We start from the raw sequence: 20,395 nt of genomic DNA, 5'->3' as shown, positions 1-20,395 counted from the left end.
TGGATAGGAGAGGGCACAGTGCATATGAGGACCTGAAAGAAGACCAGAGTGGCTGAAAACAGAACAAACAGGAGAGGGGGTCGAGATGAGGTGGTAGAAGGTGTAGGTAAGGACGTTGGCCTTTATCCTAAGAGAAGTAGTGAGCCATTGGAGGTTTCTGAGCAGGGAACTGATAGGATAATATTTGTACTTTAAGATCACTCAGAGTGCTCTGTGGAAAATGAACTAGAGAGGGCCAGAGTGGAAGTAGAAAGACTAACATAGAAGATAAAGGTATAGGGAAAGGAATAGAGAGAAAATAAGAGAATGGTAGCATGTAGCCCTATGTTGGTTGAGAGGTAGTACAGCAGAGCATAAAAACAGTGGCTCTGAAACCAAACTGCCCAGCTTTGTGCCCCGGCTTTTCCACATACTGTCTGACCTTGAGCAAATTACCTAAGCATTCTCAGTTTCCTGACCTCCAAAACGGGGATAATATCCATCTACTTCTTAGGTTATGTAAGGATTAAATGGTAAATATATATTTAAAAACTTAGAACAGTGTCCAGACCAAAGTAACTTTTTATATGTTGTGGCTACTCTGTTAAACATAAATTATGCCTGGAATCACAGAATGGTTTTTCCAACTAATCAAAATGAAAACAAGACTCTTCTGCTTGATGATGGGCATTCAAACTGTTTTTATTTATTTGTTAACTTATTAATTGCTTAGAGATGGGGGTCTCACTTTGTTATCCTGACTACACTCAAACTCCTGGGATCAAGCAATCCTCCCGCCTCAGCCTCCCAAGCACCTGGGACTACAGGAATGTACCACCCACCATACTTGTGCTCAAAGTTTTTAATAACAGTCATGTTGCAGGGGAGTCCACAAAATGGATCATGAATGGCCTTGAAGGAAATACAGATCTCAGAAGGGTATTTTTAACAGGAATGCCTTTGAAGGAAGCACATATTATTCCTGGGAAGTTTATAGTTGGCTTTACCACCAGCCTGCTTTACTCATTGTGGCTCCCCCACTTTGCCCTTCCTAAGCCATTGCTCTGCCTGGTTTCAAACACAGATGCAGTCAACACTGGGTTCTAACCTTCTGAAGATTGTCTTGGGGCAAGCAAGTGCATGCATTGACCATAGGCTTCATCCCAGGAATGACTCACTGAATTTTATGTCTTGTGGCTAGTCAGGTCACTAAGAGGTAAGAACAATGTCTATAAACCAGTAACCCAGCCCGATGTTCTGGCATTAAGTTACAATGAGGGATACATGGACTACCATGTGCCAAACACCTGTTCTAAGCCATTATCAACATTCCTGACTATAGATGCAACCTCCTAGTGATACTGGTTTTACATCTATGGGACTGTGTGATCACAAGAGCAAAAAAGCTCTTGTGTATCTGAAGACCAGCGTGGCCTATACACCTAGAATTAGCTCAGGACAAATGAGAGATCTCACCAGCCCAAAGAATGCATCGGAAGGTCAGATAGCTGGGAAAACTTAGCAGGGGAGGCCCTCTCCAGAAAAGGTGGGCTGCTGGACCACACAGCCACAGAAACACAATGAGAAAACAGACAGGTGCCTTACTGAAGATCATAAGGACAACAGTTTTTCACTGAAAACTGAGGTAGGAGTAGGAAAATTGGCAATAGGCCAATTGTCCCTAGAAGAAATCAGGTAAATTCTTCTCCAGAGTGGGCAGAGCTGGTGGTACTGTCCTTCAGAGCAGCACAGCCTCTTTCTGCCACACCTTACTCGGCCCGGGCCAAGTTTGTAGCTGCTGGGTCTCCTGGCAGATGTTCAGCTCCACTGTACCACACTCAGCTATGAACACCTGAACTTGTTTTTACCAAACCTTTCCTTTTTGATCTACTGTCTTTGAAATTTTCTGGAAGGATCAGTTTCAAGATCAGGATCTTCCAAGATCTTCATAAACTAGTTGTGGCTTTTCCTCTCCTATCAAGTTTGCAGAGAGCTTCAGTTTGCAAATCTTTGCCCAGAAAACCTTGCTGAAGTCCAGTTAGCTATTTATTCAACTCTTACAGTTTGTCAGCTTTCTTCACAGGCTTCTCCAAATCTTTTAATTTATTTAGTCTAACCTCTGCCTCTGGGACTGTTCTTTTTCCCAATTAACGTGACTTGGCAACCATTTTGTATTCCAAATGCCGACAAAACTATCTCCATTTCCTTCAGAGATGTTCCCTTAAAAATGGGTTTCTGAAAACACAGTGGAACCCCTGTGGCCTCTCGCAACAACCTGGGTCAGGTCTTGGGCAATTGGTTCACCGCTGTCCTGCTTCAGGTAACATGAAGATAATGCTGCTCATTGCTGTGGGTGACGGTCACACTGAGCTCGGCTGCCACGACCACCTGGTCATCTTTTCACTCCAGGCTGAGCAGGGCTGGATTTTTTTCTTCATCTGCAGCAACCTTGTCCGGGGGGTCCAGGGTCTCCAACTGGTGAAGCTCCTGGCCTAGCCAGGAGCCCAACCACTTCCAGTCTGGATTCATCTTCTTCTCTTAGTTCTGTTGTGGCACCCACTAGACTGTGGGCAAATGGAAACTGGAAGGCAGATAGCACAGTGGTTGAGCAGTAGGCTCTGGGCCAGACTACCTGTGGTTAAATCCCACCTCCATTTTAACTCACCTTGGCCCAGTCCCTTCACCTTTCTCAGTACCAGCTTATTCATATGAAAAACTGGACATACATGCTCATAATCATGACACTACCCAACTCCTAGATCATAGTGATGATTAAATGAGACAAACCATGAAAAGCACTTAAGCTATGGCCCAGCACATGCTAAATGCACAATAGATGTTAGCTACTTTTATCAACTGTGTCTGAGCTATGCTAATAACATCTTAAGCTTGCTTCCCAATTTCAGAAAAACAGATAACTTCAGATTCTAGAATCTCCTTTAATGATCATTCCTCCCTCTAAATAGCTTCTATAGGAATAGGAAGTAAAATGTAGGAATTTGCTCATTTTTTCATATGATGTTCAGTCAGTAGGAGGGGAGAAGAAGAAAATGAAGGAGGATCACTCTTTCCTCAACCAAATAAGTAGAGCCATCTTATTTAGGCCCTAGAATTAATTGTTTTAATCACTATACTGCTAAAAAGCAGCCATGGCAGCATTTTAGCCTCTTTCTCAGGAAAGACAAGCTGCACAAAGGGGTCATTTCAGAACTAAAACGAATTGACTGCCGGCTACTAGTCTACATAGTTTCCAATTCTTGGAAGTCTTCTCCACTCACTCTTCGCTCACACATCCTCCTCCTTCCACTTTGTGGTAGCCTTGGATATACCAGAGTGAGGGAGCAGGGACTGAATTGGCACGATCAGAACTCTAGGCATCACTGAGGCCTTGAACTCTTTTGCACAAGGGCCTGTTTAAAGCTCTTGCTCTTCAGATACCATTTAGAGGACTCTTCCTCTCTGGAAAGAAGTGCAGTCTTACAGGTTGAGTTACAAGTGCTACTTATTTAGAAAAGGGGAGTGTCTTTATTACACTCATGTCGTGTTATTTATCTCTGTAAGCCATTTAGCCATCCTGATGAATAATTTATTCATCACAATAATAATGAAGCAGGTACTAATCCCTGGGGTATTGGGGTGGGGAGGGACACACATTAGGAATGAGTTTTTAATTAATATAAGCTTTCTGCTGAGTGTAAACTCCCCAAGAAGCAGACATTCTCCTCAGGATTTTAGCAATCCTGATGGTTAAATTAGAGATCGTAGGAGAAAGCAGATAAAAGTCTGAATTTCGCCAGGAAACCTCAAAAGCTTCCCAATTGTGCACAATGTCAGGTCAAAGTGAGGGAGACGTGGGTAGAGGCAGCTATTCTGGGATTTTAAATCAACCATGTATTCCTGCTAAAAATTTGTGCCCTGAATATCATAATGAGAAACGTCACATACATCCAAATTGAAGGGCATTCTACAAAATAACTGGCCTGGAATTCTCAAAGTGTTTAGGGTCAAGAAAGACAAAAAGACTGAGGAATTACCCTAGGTTAACAAAGACTTAAAAAAACCAGAATGACATCTAAATGCATGAACCTGGATTGGAGCAGGGTATGGAAACAAAATACTATAAAAGACATTGAGATAAAATTTGAAAATGGACCATGGAGTGGATAATGGTATTGTATCAATGATAAACTTCCTGACTTGAGTAATTCCATGGTGGTTAGGTAGGGGAATTTTCTTCCTTTTTAGAAACACACACTACAGAAAGGTACTTACACACGCATGTTTATAGCAGCACAATTCACAATTGCAAAAATATAGAACCAGCCCAAATGCCCATCAGTGTATGTATACTACTCAGCCCTACAAAGGAGCAAATTAATGGTGTTTGCAGCAGTGCGGATGGAACTGGAGACTATTATTCTAAGTGAAGTCACTCAGGAATGGAAAACCAAGCATTGTATGTTCTCAGTCATAAATGAGAGCTAAGCTATGATGCAAAGGCATACGAATGATAGAATGGACTTTGGGGACTCAGAGGGAAGGGTGCGAGAGGGGTAAGGGATAAAAGACCGCAAATTGAGTTCAGTGTATAGTACTCAAGTGATGTGTGCACCAAAATCTCACACGTTACCACTAAAGAACTTCCTCATGTAATCAAATACCACCTGTTCCCTAAAAACCTATGGAAATAATTAAAAAAAAAAAGAAAACACGCACTAAAGTATTTAGGAGTAGCTGGGTACATCTCCAGCTTACTTGCAAATAAGTATAAAATGTAAACTGGAGTTCTTGTACTATTATTGCAACTTTTCTGTAAGTCTGAAATTATAATCCCTCCAAAATCAATCTCAGATAATTTAGATCAGACTGGCTATTTATTGGGACCCAGTTGCTTGTGGCTATACTTTCCCTGTGTCTAGGAACTGTTATGTCAATTCCTTTTGCCAAGGGTGAACGCTCTAACAGAGAGTTAGTGGCTTTGTTTTTTGTCAGTGATCATTTGTCTCCTCTGCTAGACCGTAAGCTCTTCTAATACAAGAATTTGTTTTAGCCATCTTTGTAACTCCTATATTTAGCATAGTACCTAACTTATACTAAGTGCCCTCAAACAATTTGTTGAATAAATAGTGTAATGGTTTTTAAGTGACCACTTGGACTTAGATTTCCAGTTACAGAGCTTCATGAACAATTTAACCAGCAGAAAATTTCATATTCTTTTTTTATTCTGAAACATAAATTATATACTTTCAGATTTGTTATCTAACTCTTATCCCCCAAAAGGATGTCAACAATTTTTTAAAAGAGGTGATAGCTAAAACAAGGTGGCAAAGAAAAGGAAATCCTACTATTTTATTGCTACACAAGTGATATTGCTGCTGGATTAAGTATTTTAATTTTTCAGGCCTTATGGTTTATATCTTCAAAGGAGGATCTGTGCTGCTTGCTTTTCTGTTGGAAAAAATCAATTTTTTAGCCATTATATACATTTGGGACTATGCAGAGCTTCAGGATTTAAGACTGTTCTCAACCTGAAAGGTCACAGAGCATGATGGAAGATCGAGTTTGCTTTTCGGTTTTAGTCTCTACTTCTATTCAGCTCTCATTTCACACTTGTGAGTGCTATCAGTACCTATACATAGAATCTTATTCTTTTTGGTCTTACTCTCACCATCACAAAAAAACCATCTCCTGATGTTCAGAACTTATCTGACATTCACAGTTATACCTCAGTATTATTACAAGCTGACCACATGCTCACAGCCAGGCCATTTTTTTTCCTGTGGGACATAAACAATCTCACAGAATACCAAACACAGATAAAGATACCCTGGGACCATTAGAAAACTAAACAAAACAAGGTCACTTCATAATTTTGTCTAAGCACAGACAAAATCAGAGCTACTATGCCTTTCACAATAGACCCAATCATAGGATTGCCCCACTTCTGACAGCATCTGATCAAGAGCAAATCCCTGCTTCTTTGTTTCTCTCCCCTATCAGTCACGCAAAGCCCCAATTCTCTAATAGTTTCTTTCTAACAGACTTACTGAGACACTGTAAGGTCCCCCATGATGTGTGTTTCCTCTCACTGCAACAAGTAAAAACCCATGTTGTTGAATTGTAGCCATGTTCCTGGTCATCTTTGGCTGAAGGACGTTGACACACTATTCTGGGGAATATTCTTCCTGACCACACATTCTATCTACAAATATTTGAGAGGTATTTTAGGGTATCCAAAGAGGGTATGTCTAACTCCTTGTTTCATTTAGTCAGAAAGTATCTATTGGTAGCATTCATTTATTCATTCCAAAAATATTTATTGAGCATTGACTCCATAGCAGGCACTGAGCTGGGTGCTTTGGATAAAGACACATTTCTCACTGATCTGTGTTTCCTCAATAAGCTCACATTCTGTTAGGCAGGACTTCAGTACAATACGATAAATTGTATGGGAGAATTAAGAATCAGGTAGTGGTTTGCAAAAGAAAGCATGATTACTTGGGGAAAAGTTGGAATACTTTAAGTAAGAAGAGCAACCCAGCTGATCCTGACAGATTAACAGTGTTGACCCATTGGACAAGGGAGGAAGGGATATTCTACGCAGAGAGAAGCCACTTGAGGAATGACTGGGATGCCTGGGATGGGAAAGTGGACTGTAAAGAAAAGCCTGGAGAGGAAGGCAGGGCCCCCCGATCATGGAGGGCTTAATGGATTTAATCTTTCAGTGGCAAGGAGCTCTCCAGAATTTAGAATTTATGGGGGGAATCAACACAAATATAAGCTGTGACCCCTGCAATGAGTTTTCATTGCTGTGAAACTCACACATAAAAAACAATCAGAGAGCAACATAAGCAATAGAAAATTGTAGCTCTCCTATCCTCTTGCTCTACCCTAGATATTTCCTGTAAATAATTCCCACACCCATACAGTTCTTTGCCAGAGGGCACTCTCTGGCTATAGAAGCACGCTTGGTTTGCCAGTAGGGTAGGCCTGAAGTATTAAGTGTTAACTTCTACCCCTTCCCTAATAGCAACCCTAAACCAACTAGGGATGAAAATGAGTGGATACATATCTGAGCATCCTCAGCAATCGGCAGGACATTTCCGAGGCATATTTTACACAATATCTCAGAAGGTGGCCACTGACATTGAGCCCCAGTTGTCCACAGTAGTAACCCTTTCATTTACACCCGGAGTATTGATTTTCCTTCTTTTCTTTTACCATGCTCCCTGAGATTATATCCCCTCATCCAATAAACTAATGGTACTCAAATCCTTGCTCAAGGTCCACTTTTTCAAAACCTCATATAAAGACAAGGGTCAAGTATTAAATTATGTGTTACAGTCTCTATCAGCTCTGAGAGCTTCTGGAATAACCCATTTTTTTCTTCCAACCAGCACGCCTCACCCTTCCGCCCCTACCACCTTTGCTCTATATATTGCTCATTACCTTGCTTCTAGTTAGGTACCAGACTAACCTCAGGGTGTTGATGACCTCAAAGGATACTCAGCCTGGAAAGCTCCTACTCCCATGAAAAGCTACTGCTTTTCTCCTAGTCTCATCTAGATGAGTGAGTTGCCTGCCTTGCAACTTTCAAATAAACTCATCACATTTTAGGGGCACTGAGACCAATGCCAGTCATTGCAGCTTCCCAAACATTCATAAATATAACAGCTGGGGCTTGGTAAACACATTTTTTTCCAGCTAGGGGTCACATGGAGTTCTCTGAGTAATGATAGCCTTAGTGCTGGGCTTGGCCATAAACTTTTTCATCTAAGCGGCCAGGGTATGTACCTACTCAGAACATTTGAGCCTATTTCTCTGAAGCAAATATTAATGAGCCGGATATCTATTCTTGAGTCAGCTCACATTCTAATTATTATTAGCTGCTTACAACACTAAACTTGTATTTAGCATGACACCTGTTGTAAAGAAGATCATGTTTCTTTATGCCTGTAATTACAATTTAAATCTCTAGGATCAGTCACAATTTGACATTGAATTTATTTCTATTACAACATTGACTAGAAAAATCTTTTTGGCATGGTGGGTTAGAGTAAAAAGCAAAACCAAAAACAGGAATTGGAGTGTGATACCTTTTTAATAATTGACTAAAGCTAGTAAGAACTTTGAGAGTATATATTAGAACATGGAATTTAGTAAGTTAGCAGGTTATGAAATCAACATTGAGAAATCAGTGAGGTTGGTGGTTAAATGGGTATATACTTTTGACCAAAACTCATTGAACAGTGTACTTAAAATTTGTGCGTGTTGTTACATGTAGATTAGACCTTAATAAAGCTGATTAAAATTCACATATACAAGTAATGACAAGTTAGAAAATATAACGAAAGAGAAGATGTCATTTAAAATGGCAAAACATAAACCAAAATTAGTAAAATACAATACCTAGGGGAAAACTTACTTTAAAAAGTTTCAAAACCTACATGAGAAAAACTAAAACACATTGCTGAAATTTACAAAATTACACATGAACAAATAAAAAGACATAACATGTTCTAGGTTAGGAAGATTCATTATCATGAGGTTGTCAATTCTTATAAATTTGCATACTGACCAAATATTTAACAGTATTAAATAATTATTAATTTTATGTGATAAAAGTATTATAATTATATTCTAAAATGTTTAATCTTTTAGAGATAGATCTTCAAGTATTTATGAATAAAATAATATTGTTATCTGGGGTTTGTTTCAAAAGAATCCTGTGGCAGGGAGAGAAGGAAAGTAGGTGAGAATATAGTGAATCAAGATGGTCATGTGTTTATAACTGTTGAAACTAAGTGATAGTACCAAAGAGTTTATTATTCTCCTCTCCTTAGTTCTCCATATGATTTAAATTTTTCATATTAATCTGTTTTTAAATAAAGTATATTTAGAGATATAATTAATAATTTTCTATTTTTCACTTGTTGATCAAACAAATAAAGCCTCAAATATAAATCAGTATCTTCCAAAGGCAAAACAAAAAGAAAGAAAGGGGGTGGAAGGAAGAAAGGAAGGAAGGAAGGAAGGAAAACATATATTGTCAAATAAGGTTAGAAAATATTGCAGACTTTTTTTTCCTCTCATAGATTCACAGTACATATTAGCCAGTAGTTTTTTTTTGGGGGTGGCGGGGGGGTGTCAGAGCCTTACTCTGCCATCCAGGCTGGAGTGCAGTGGTATGATCTCAGCTCACTGCAACCTCCACCTCTTGGGTTCAAGTGATTCTCCTGCCTCAGCCTCCCAGGTAGCTGGGACTACACGCATGTGCCACCATGCCTGACTAATTTTTGTATTTTTAGTAGAGATGGGATTTCACCATGTTAGCCAGGATGGTCTTGATCTCCTGACCTCATGATCCACCCACCTCAGCCTCCCAAAGTGCTGGGATTATGGGTATCAGCCACCGTACCCAGCTGCCACTAGTTCTTTTTAAAATTAATTAATTTTGATTGTTTTTATGACAGTCTCACTCGGGCTGGAGTGCAGTGGCACAGTCTTAGCTCACTGCAGTGTCTGCCTCCCAGACTCCCAAGTAGCTGGGACTACAGGTACATGCCACCACACCCGGCTAATTTTTGTATTTTTCATAGAGACAAAATTTTACCATGTTGTCCAGGCTGATCTTGAACTCCTGGGCTCAAGCCATCCCCCCACCTTGGCCTCCCAAAGTGATAGGATTATAGACATGAAACACCATGCCTGGCCAATTTTAATTTTTAATTGACAAAAATTGTATATATTTATCATGTACAAATGTTGTTTTGAAATATTTATGCAATGTGCAATAGGTAAATTGAGCTAATTAACATATGCATTACCTCGCATACTTTGTGGTGAGAACATAAAATCTAACCTCTTAGCAATTTTCAAGAATACAGTACATTAATAACTATAGTCACCATGTTTTACAATAAAACTCATGAACTTATGCCTCCTGTCTGACTGAAATTCTGTATCCTTTGACAAACTTCTTCCCAGTCATTCCCCTACCCTTACCCCAGTCCCTGGTAACCACTGTTCTAGTCTCTACTTCTATGAATTCACAGATCAAAAGAAACAAAGAAGGGTATTACATAATGGTAAAGGGATCAATGCAACAAGAAGAGCTAACTATCCTAAATATATATGCACCCAATACAGGAGCACCCAGAAACATAAAGCAAGTGCTTAATGACCTACAAAGAGAATTAGACTCCCACACAATAATAGTGGGAGATTTTAACACTCCACTGTCAATATTAGACAGATCAATGAGACAGAAAATTAACAAGGGTATCTAGGACTTGAACTCAGATCTGGACCAAGCAGACCTCATAAACATCTACAGAACTCTCCACCCAAAATCCACCGAATATACATTCTTCTCAGCACCACATTGCACTTACTCTAAAATTGACCACCTAATTGGAAGTAAAACATTCCTCAGCATTAGGAGAAATACCTAATGTACATGACAGGGTGATGGATGTAGCAAACCACCATGGCACTTGTATACCTATGTAACAAACCTGCACTTTCTGCACATGTACCCTGGAACTTAAAGTATAATAAATATTTTTTTTAAACCTGCTGCAAAAAAAAAAAAGAAATAGAAAAAACAACCCCCACTTCATATTGAACCAATTTCAATAATTTTTTTCACAGAAATAGAAAAAAAACCAATTCATATTGAACCACAAAAGACCCCAAATATTCAATGCAATCTTAAAAAGAACAAACTGGAGCATCACATTTCCTAACTTGAAAATATATTATAAAGCTGTAGTAGCTAAAACAGTGTGGTATTACCATAAAAAACAGGCACATACACCAATGGAACAGAATAGAGCGCTCAGGTATATAGCTGGTGATTTTTTTTTTTTTGAGATGGAGTTTCACCCTTGTCACCCAGGCTGCAATGCAATGGCATGATCTCAGCTCACCACAACCTCCACCTCCTGGGTCCAAGTGATTCTCCTGCCTCAGCATCCCGAGTAGCTGGGATTACAAGCATGTGCCACCACACCCGGCTAAATTTTGTATTTTTCGTAGAGACAGGGTTTCTCCATGTTGGCCAGGTTGGTCTCAAACTCCCGACCTCAGGTGATCCACCCACCTCGGCCACCTACAGTGCTGGGATTACAGGCATGAGCCACCATGCCCAGCCAGCTAGTGATTCTTAATCAGGGTGAGCAACAGAAATATCCAGAGAGTAATATTCTATTTCCTAGATCTTGGTGGGACCCAGTCAATTGTAGCTTTTAAAAGTTTCCCAGGTGATTCTAATGTACATATTTGAATGAGAGTAGCTGATTGCAAGCATATAAAATGCCTAGGAAATTTCTGCAGTCAAGAAACTTGTTTGACATTGCTTACATTGATATTTCCTAAACTTATGTGACCAAGGAACCTTTTTTTATCATGTAACAACTATTAAGATCTCCCCAAAGCTGTATTTTGTAACAGGCAGCAAAATGCAAATTTGAGCTTCTTTGAATGCGGTCTAAAAAGCAGGAGTTTGGTTTAGATTACCTCCAAGGTGTCTTCTAGCTGTAAAATTTGCAAACTGTAGGGTCCAAATATTTAGACTTTAAAGAGTTACTACTGACATATCTAACTGTGCCTTTGCATTCAGCCAAATGATTTTATCAATTAATAATGTACCAGCAAGTTTTAATACACCCTTAGTCTGTATTTTTGATAGCTTTGTATCTTCCAAACTCACTCTCCTATCTCCTTGCCTCACCTTTCAGCTCAAATATAATAGCAGAGTATAATTAGTAAAACCTTCTAATGTATTTTTTCACTTTTTGTGGGAGGAATAGAATTTATGGCACTACCTTAAAAAAATTATTCAGCCAGCCCTGGTGGCTCATGCTTGAAATCCCAGCACTTTGGGAGGCCGAGGCGGGTGGATCAGGAGGTCAAGAGATCGAGACCAGCCTGGCCAGGATGGTGAAACCCCATCTCTACTAAAAACACAAAAATTAGCTGGGTGTGGTGACGTGTGCCTGTAGTCCCAGCTACTTGGGAGGCTGAGGCAGGAGAATCATTTGAACCCAGGGATAGAGGTTGCAGTGAGCCAAGATCGTGCCACTGCACTCCAGCCTGGTGACAAAGCGAGACTCTGTCTCAAAAAAACAGATTTTTTTTTAATGAATTCTGCCAATAGAATATTTATAGCTTTCAAAGAGAAAAGTTTAAGAAGACATCTTTTTATTGACTCTTCGAATTAAAAAGCATACGTCAATGGAAATGAGCCCTTTGGAGTTAATGGTTGTTACTAGGGTGACCAACCATTCTGGCTTATCTGGGATTGAGCTATTTGCAGAAACACAGGACTTTCCGTGCTAAAATGAGGATAGTTTCTGACAAATCAGGACAGTTGTTTGCCCAAGTTATTGCTAACCACTGTATGAAAGGGATGGGGAGGATGTGCATGTTTCCCTGTGGGTCAAGGGACATTATGCATTTGCCTTTGTCTTCTAGCTTTTTTCTACTCCTACCATCATCATGGCTGACTGTCGCTCAATGTCATCCATCCCATTATTACCTTTTCTTGCCTACTCAAAGGATGCTTTTAGGCAGCTGAGGTAGTTGGAGGGCTGCATCTTTTTCTATTTTACATCTGTCTTCTCTGATTTTTGATCTGTAATTCCATGGCAACGAGAGGAATAAAGAGTTGGAAAAACATCTTTGGTTGATTTCCATTTACATGACAATGTGCTGTTATGTGGGTGAGTATGCAAGGGCAGAAAGAGGCACACGTTGGAAAACATGCAGTTGACTGGGAGGTGCTGAACACAGCTTTGCTTATGGTTGAGCAACAAGCCAGCTGGTGCCCAATTTGTACTGTCCCTTATTGATTGATTAATTGATTGAAACAAGCAGAAAACCAAAGGCTCATTTTGGATGCATTAAAATAATATCTTTACCCAATCTTCACTGGTAATTTATTTGTTGTTGGCTTGGTTCTAAGGGTATCAAGTACCTATCACACTGGAAAGTTAATGCTTTTCAAGCAGTTTATCATCACCATTCTAGCTAAGTTTATTGGACTGAAAAATCAGCAGAGGTGATAGATTATTAGTTAACATCTATTGGTAAGTCACAGAGCTGGAGGTTGCAAGTGTTACACTGAATAACAAGGTTGACTCTCTGTTTTCCAAGAAGCTTTTAAAAAATGTCACACACTGCTTGGCCATGGTGGCTCATGCCTGTAATCCCAGCACTTTGGGAGGCAGAGGCAGGTGAATAGCTTGAGGTCAGGAGTTCAAGACCAGCCTGGGCAACATGGTGAAAGCTCATCTCTACTAAAAATACAAAAATTAGCCAGTAATGCATGCCTGTAGTCTCAGCTACATGGGAGGCTGAGGCATGAGAATAGTTTGAACCCCAGAGATGGAGGTTTGCAACCTAGGTGACAGAGCGAGTCCCTATCTCAAATAATGTCATATTTGATATATATGTTTTATGTATATAATTTATTATCTCCTAGTTTTTGTGGGTAAGAAATCCAGGCACAGCTTATCTGAGCCCCCTCACACAAAGTCTCTCATGGGCTGCAATCAGGATGTTGACTATGGCTGCAGTCTTGTCTCAAGGCTGCAGCAGGGAAGGACTCCTTTCCTAGCTCACTCATGTGGTTGCTGGCATGTTTCAGAGCCTCAGTTCCTCATTGACTCTGGGGTGGAAGCCACTCTGAATTCCCTGTCACATGGGCTTATCCAACAGAGCAACTTTACTAATCAAAGCCAGCAAAATGTCCTGCTAGCAAGATAGAAGCCAGTCTTATGTAACTAATCATGGAAGTGAAATCACTTTAGCCACATTCTATTTGTTAGGGGCAAATTACTAGGTCCAGCTCACACTCAAGGGGAGAGAATTGTACATGGGTGTGAATACCAGGAAACAGGGCTCATGGGGGGCCATATTAGAAGTCTCTTCTTCATGAAGTAGTTTCAGAAGGAGTATAGAAAATTGGTTGGCTGAGCTGCCTCTGAAGCCTTGTTTGCACTCTTGGCATTGCCACTTACTAGCTATATAGCCTTGAAAATAGTTCATCTTAATTTCTTCAAAGGCCAGTTCACTCATTTATTAATCAGAATAATAATTAGCTCTCCAGGTGGTTGAGAGGATTAAATTAAGGGAAATTATATACGTAGACATTTAGCATGGTGCCTGACACATGGCGAGTACTCTAAAACATGACTTTTCCTAGCCATGGTTCCCCAGCAGCAGACCCTGAGAGATAGGAAGATGAGATGAGCAGAGGAGAAGCAGCAAGGGCAGAATTTTGGCAGACATTCTGTAAGAGGTAATTTCAGCCTGATCCTGCAGGGAAATTCTGTAGTGTGAGGCCTCCAAGTTATATCATCCTGAGATCAGGCAGTTGTGCTTTCAAACTCCCACCTTCTCTAGCCATTGGTTAACAGCCACCCCCATGTAGAGGTGAGGGATGGAAACTTCCAGAACGAATCCTCTGACCTGTGGGCAAAATAGCTCCAATAGCCTAAGGGAAGCTTTCAAAGAAGACCCCACTGAAACGTGGCAATTCAAAGAACACTGAAATCAGTGGATGAAGGACACATATAGTAAAATGGCAAAAACAATCTGAAGGAACCTGTCTGGAGCACTAACACTGTCCAATGTGTTACTCAGTAAAACATAAAGGTTCCAGTCTGACTAGTGACATAAAACAAGTACACAGAAAACTGTCATCAAATGCACAATATAATAATTTCTGTAATGGAAGTTTCAGCTGGGGTGTTGTCAGAAGTTTCAACCAGGTCTTTACAAGAGAAGACATCCAAAATGATACTGAATGTTGGTCAGGATTTTAACAACCGGAGATGAGGGTAGTGGCATGAGAAAAGGCATGGAAGTAGGAAATCTGGGAACAGGTTTAGGGAACAACAGATAATTCCGTTTTCTTATAGGGTATGGTAGAAGCCAAGCGTAGATGGACTGGGATAGATCACAAAGGAACTTAAACATAGGAATGGTAAATTTTCACTCAGCTAAAAAAGAAGTAGGAACTACTAAGGTTTTTGAGCAGATGAGTGATCATTGCACTCCTTTAGCAAATTAATTTGACTTTGTTGGATATGATGAGTTAGAGTAGGAAAGGAATGAGGGAAAGGGAAAGATAAATTAGAAGATTATTAGAAAAGACAATATGAATGACTGTGAGGATTGGGAGTAGGGTAGTGGTAGTGAGAATGGAATAACGGGCAAATGCAAATGTTGCAAAGGCAGAGAGCTTACAAATTTGGCAATTGATTAGATACTGGGAAGAGCAAAGAATAGACTTTGAGCTTTCGGGAAAAGGAGATAATTTCTGGGAGGACATAATGAATTTACTTTGGACATGTTGAGTTTGATATTCTGTTGGATTATACAGGGAGTAATGTCCATTAGGAAGCTGTGAACGTATAAATAGAGCTTGAAGAAATAACTGAATTAAGAGATATAGGTTTCGTAGATAAAACAATGGACTTTGATTAATTCATCAAGGTTCAAGACAAAGAAAAAATAAGAACCAAGGACAGAGTCTTGGAGAGCCTTTAGAAGCAAGAGGAGAAAGAAAATCAGTGCAAAAGTCAGAGAAGGAGTATCCAGAATTAGGAGAACAAAGAGCCTTCAGTGTCATAAAATTCAGGAGAAGAGAGGCTTGAGGAGAACATCAAAAGGTGGAGAGAGGTGGAGAGGAATAGGAAGAAGAATATAGCAATTGGATTTACAATTAGTAGGTTATCTGTGACACTGGTAAGTGGTTTCAGAAAGATGGCAGAAATGAAATCCACATTTCAAGAGGATAAATGGTGAGATTATGAGAATTCTTTCAAGAAGTTTGAGTGCAGTGAGTTTGGCAGCTCGTGGGAGGCAGGATATAATTATTTTTAATATAGGATAGACCTAAAAACATAAGTAAGGGGAAGGGCCAGTAAACCAGGTGTAATGAAAATATAAATTGATGGAGCCAGATCTAAAGTGTCACCAGAAGAGAGTGAGGTCAAGAGAATATTCATATTCTCCCTTTCATTTTGGACTCCAGTCAAGTAAGTAAACCTGTTCATGACAGCTTCCTGTAGCTGACGTTATTATCAGACCCCTGATTCCCTTTAAGCTTAGAATCTGTCAAATCATGAGTCAAATAGTGTCTCTAGTAAAAAGTGTTTAATTTCAGATGAAGCTTGCCATTTGAAAAGTAAAATGCAAAAGATGACTGTATCAGGATGATGAATAGCAGATGCTTAACTAGCAGTGAGAGCTCACAAATCCACCCACAACACTCATCAGCATGGAGGGAAGCAATAACCCTAAAACAAAATGCAATTTACAGACCTAATTTTTGGTTTCTGTGCACTAAAGTTTGCATCAGCATACAGATAAAACAACCTTCAATTGGACTTCATGTGCCCAGTCCCTCTTGATATCTATAAAGGTAAAGATTAGGGGACAAGTTTGTTAGTCAAGAGCCCTAAATAGAACCAGAAATAAAAGATTCTTAAAACTAGTCACCGTATTATTTTTCATCTTCAATATGTTTTGTTTTTATTTGGATTTCTTTTCTCAGACATTAGGAAAGAGGATTTGAGATTCTAAATTAGGTCTGGAATGAGGAAAGTACAGCTATCTTTATGACATTATTAGTGTTTTCCCAGAGTAACACCCTGGATTTCAAACATGAAGTTAAGCTTCTTAGAACCAGCAGGACCCCAACTTGTACAGAAAGGGGCAATGGCAGCCCCTGTTAAGAGTAGAAGTGGTGGTAAGGACCTCTGAAAGCAATTCAGAGCTAAGCTATACTGTGTAGCCACCTTCCTGCTGTTAGGTTTATATATGACATGTTAAACAAATTGGAAATTAAGTTAGCCATATTTTGTGTACACAGGGTGGTTTATTTTCACCAATCTGTAGCCCACATGAAAAACAACAACAACAACAACAACCAAGGACTGAACAATAGAATAAAAATAATTCACAGATATAAATCAAGAAAACATTGCTGAAATGAAAGGAGCCTTAAATATACAGATTAAAATGGTGTACCTAGGAAAAACTGGTACTGAATGAACATTCCATTTATTAATATCTCAGCTCCAAACCTACCCTTCTATATTCCACTGGATGATACTGGGACTGGGACCTGAAAATTACATTTTTCATCAACCAACTGGCTCCTTGTTCGGACTTGCCAAAGAGGGGATATGATGATTAATATTAGGTGTCAAGTTGACTCCATTGAGGGATGCCTACATGGCTGGTAAAGCATTTTTCCTAAGTATATAAGTAAGGCTGTTTCCAGAGGAGATTGACATGTGAGTCAGTGGACTGAGAGAGGAAGAACCTCACTCAATGTGGGCAGGCACCATCCAATGGTCTTCCATTGTTGCTAGAACAAAGCAGGAAGAAGAAGGGGGGTATTCAGCTTGTTTGCTCTTCTTTCTTTTGCTCTCTCTCACTATCTCCTGAAGCAGTACACCCTTTCCTCCCCCAGCTCTTGGGCATCAGACACCAGGTTCTTCAACCTTTGGACTCTAGAACTTGAATGAGCAGTATTCCCAAGGTTCTCAGGCCTTTGGCCTTAGAATGGGGATGCACTATCAGCTTTCCAGGTTTTGGGCCTTACAGACTTGGACTGAGCCATGCTACCAGCTTCCCTAGAGGCCGTGCTTCTATCTTTCTCCCCCTTCTGGATAGCCTGTTATGGGATATCACCTTGTAATTGTGTGAGCCAATTTTCCCTAATAAATTCCCTTTCATGTATGTATGTATGTATGTATAATATATGTGTATATTATATACATATATGTGTATATGATATACTATATATAATATATATGTATATGACATATACATATACACACATATCATATGTATATGATATACATTTTATATACTATTAGTTCTGGTCCTCTTGGAGGACCCTGACTAATGCAGAAAATTGGTACCAAGTAGTGGGGTGTTGCTATAAAGATATCTGACAATGTAGAAGCAGCTTTGAAACTGGGTAATGGGCAGAGGTTGAAGAGTTTGGAAGGCTCAGAAGAAGACAGGAAGACAAGGGGAAATTTGGAATTTCTTGGAGATTGGTTAAATGGATGTGATCAAAATGCTGACAGAAATACAGACAGGCTTACAAGGTCTCAGATGGAAATGAGGGGTTGGGAACTGGAGCAAGGTAACTCTTGTTACCCCATAGCAAAGAACTTAGCTGAATTGTGTCCATCCCCTAGGGCTTTGTGGAAAGCCATACTTAAGAGGGATGACCTAGGGTATCTGGTGGAAGAAATTTCTAAAAAACAGCAAAGCATTTAAGAAGTGGCATGGCTTCTCTTAGCAGCTTACAAATGGCAGCAAAGAAGTAATCTAAATTTGAAATTTATAATTAAAATGGAAGCAGAACATATAAATTTGGAAAATTAGCAGCCTGGCCATGTGGTAGAGAAGGAAAGCACATTTTTAGGAGAGGAATCCAAGGGTGCTATGGTGCATCAACTTGCTAAAGAGGTGAGCATGACTAAAAAGGAGCCAGGTGATAATAGTCAGAACAATGGGGAAAAGGCCCCCAAAGCATTTCAGAATTCTTTGAGCCAGCACCTCCTATCACAGGCCCAGAGACCTAGGGGACAGACTAGTTTTAGGGGACACGCCTGGGGCACTGCTACCTTGTACCACCTTTGGATACTGCTCCGCACATCCTGGCTGCTTTGGCTCCACCCACAGCTCAAAGGGCCCCAGATACTGCTCAGGCCACTGGGTCTTCTGGAGGGTACAATCCGTAAGCCTTGGTAGCTTTCACCTAGTGTTAAGCCTGAAGGCTGTCAGAATGCAAGAGTAAAGGAGGCTTGGTGGCTTCCACTTCGATTTCAGAGAATGTGTTGGAAAGCTTGGGCTCCCAGGCAGAGCCTGCCACAGGTGTGAAGTCCCACAGAAAGACTCTACTAACGTGATGCCAAGCCGAAATGTGGGCTTAGAGCTCCCACAGAGATTCCCCACTGGAGCATTGCCTAGTAGAGCCACAGAACCCAGATTAATAGAGCCACCAGCAGCATGCAACCTCAGCCTAGAAAAGGCACAAACATTCAACTCCAACCAGTGAGAGCAGCTATATGGGCTGAGCCTGGCAAAGCCACAAAAGCAGGCTGCCTGAGACCTTGGGCACTCACCTCTCAGACCAGTGTGCCATAGATGTAGGACATGGAGTCAAAAATTTTTTTGGAGCTTTAAGATTTAATGTCTGTACTATTGGGTTTCAGATTGTATGGGGTGTGTTATCTTTTCCTTTTGGCTGGTTTCTCCATTTTGGAATGGGAATGTTTACCCAGTGCCTGTATCACCATTGTATCTTGGAAGTAAATAACTTGTATTTGATTTTACAGACTCAGGTGCAAGGAACTTGCCTTGAGTCTCAGATGAGACTTTGGACTTTTGAGTTGATGGTGTAATGGGTGAAGGTTTTGGGGGACTGTTGGGAAAGGGTGATAGTATTTTGCAATTTGAGAAGGATACGAATATGGGGCATTGGGGTTGAATTATATGGTTTGGATGTGTGTCCCCTCCAAATTTCATGTTGAAAGGCAATCCCCAGTGTTGGAGGTAGGGCCTCTAGTAGGAGGTGTTTGGGTTATAAGGGTAGATCCCTCATGAATGTCTTGGCACCATCCTCATGGTAATGAGTGAGTTCTCCTTATACTAGTTCCCATGAGGGCTGGTTGTTAAATAGAGCCAGGCATCTCCCTCCCCTCTCTTTTGTTTCCTCTCTTGCCATGTGATCTCTGCACACCATGGCTCCTCTTTCCGTTTTGCCATGAGTGGAAGCAGCCTGAAGGTATCACCAGAAGCAGATGCTAATACCATGCTCCTTGTACATCCAACTTAACTGTAAGCCAGAACACCTTTTTTCTTTATAAATTACTCACCCTCAGGCATTCCTTTACAGCAACACTACACAGACTAAGCTAGGGGCCCTATAGGGATATTTGTAAGGCAGGAGAATAGACCATTCTTTCTCACTTTTGCATAATGCTTCTGGCAGCGTTGCCCCAGCAACATCAATTTGTTGGTTCCTATCTCCAGTTTCTTTGGCATTCTGACAACTGACTAATCTTGACCCTTCAGTCAGAGACAACAGCAGCCGCCAAGAGTACATATTCTTCAGAGGTCTGAGGATCAGCTCTACAGGGCCTCTTCAAGTTCCTGAAATGCTAGGACCAGTCAGGCAGCACCCCTTCCTAGAAGGTTGGGGTCCCTGCCTCCAAGCTTCTAGGTCCTGATAATTGTATGTTTTCCCACCCCTGTCACCCCATCTTAGACATGGTAGCTGTTTCCTGCAGGTATTATCTCTGATGATCACCCTGTGTATTTACATAGCTGTCCCTATGTAATTTATTTTAGTTATATCTTATTTTTATGTTTAAAG

At 40.4% G+C, this 20,395-nt stretch overlaps 1 pseudogene; it reads right to left on the bottom strand.

Moving 5' to 3' along the window:
* Nucleotides 1-1,614: 1,614 nt before the first annotated feature.
* LOC100389895 (BAG family molecular chaperone regulator 1 pseudogene) lies at nt 1,615-20,125 on the bottom strand (annotated as a pseudogene).
* Nucleotides 20,126-20,395: the final 270 nt, after the last annotated feature.

The sequence above is a fragment of the Callithrix jacchus genome, chromosome X (assembly GCF_049354715.1).
Source record: "Callithrix jacchus isolate 240 chromosome X, calJac240_pri, whole genome shotgun sequence".
In the NCBI taxonomy this organism is placed as follows: Eukaryota; Metazoa; Chordata; class Mammalia; order Primates; family Cebidae; genus Callithrix; species Callithrix jacchus.
The sequence above is the reverse complement of the archived record's forward strand: the minus strand, read 5'-3'. Positions and strand labels throughout refer to the sequence as shown.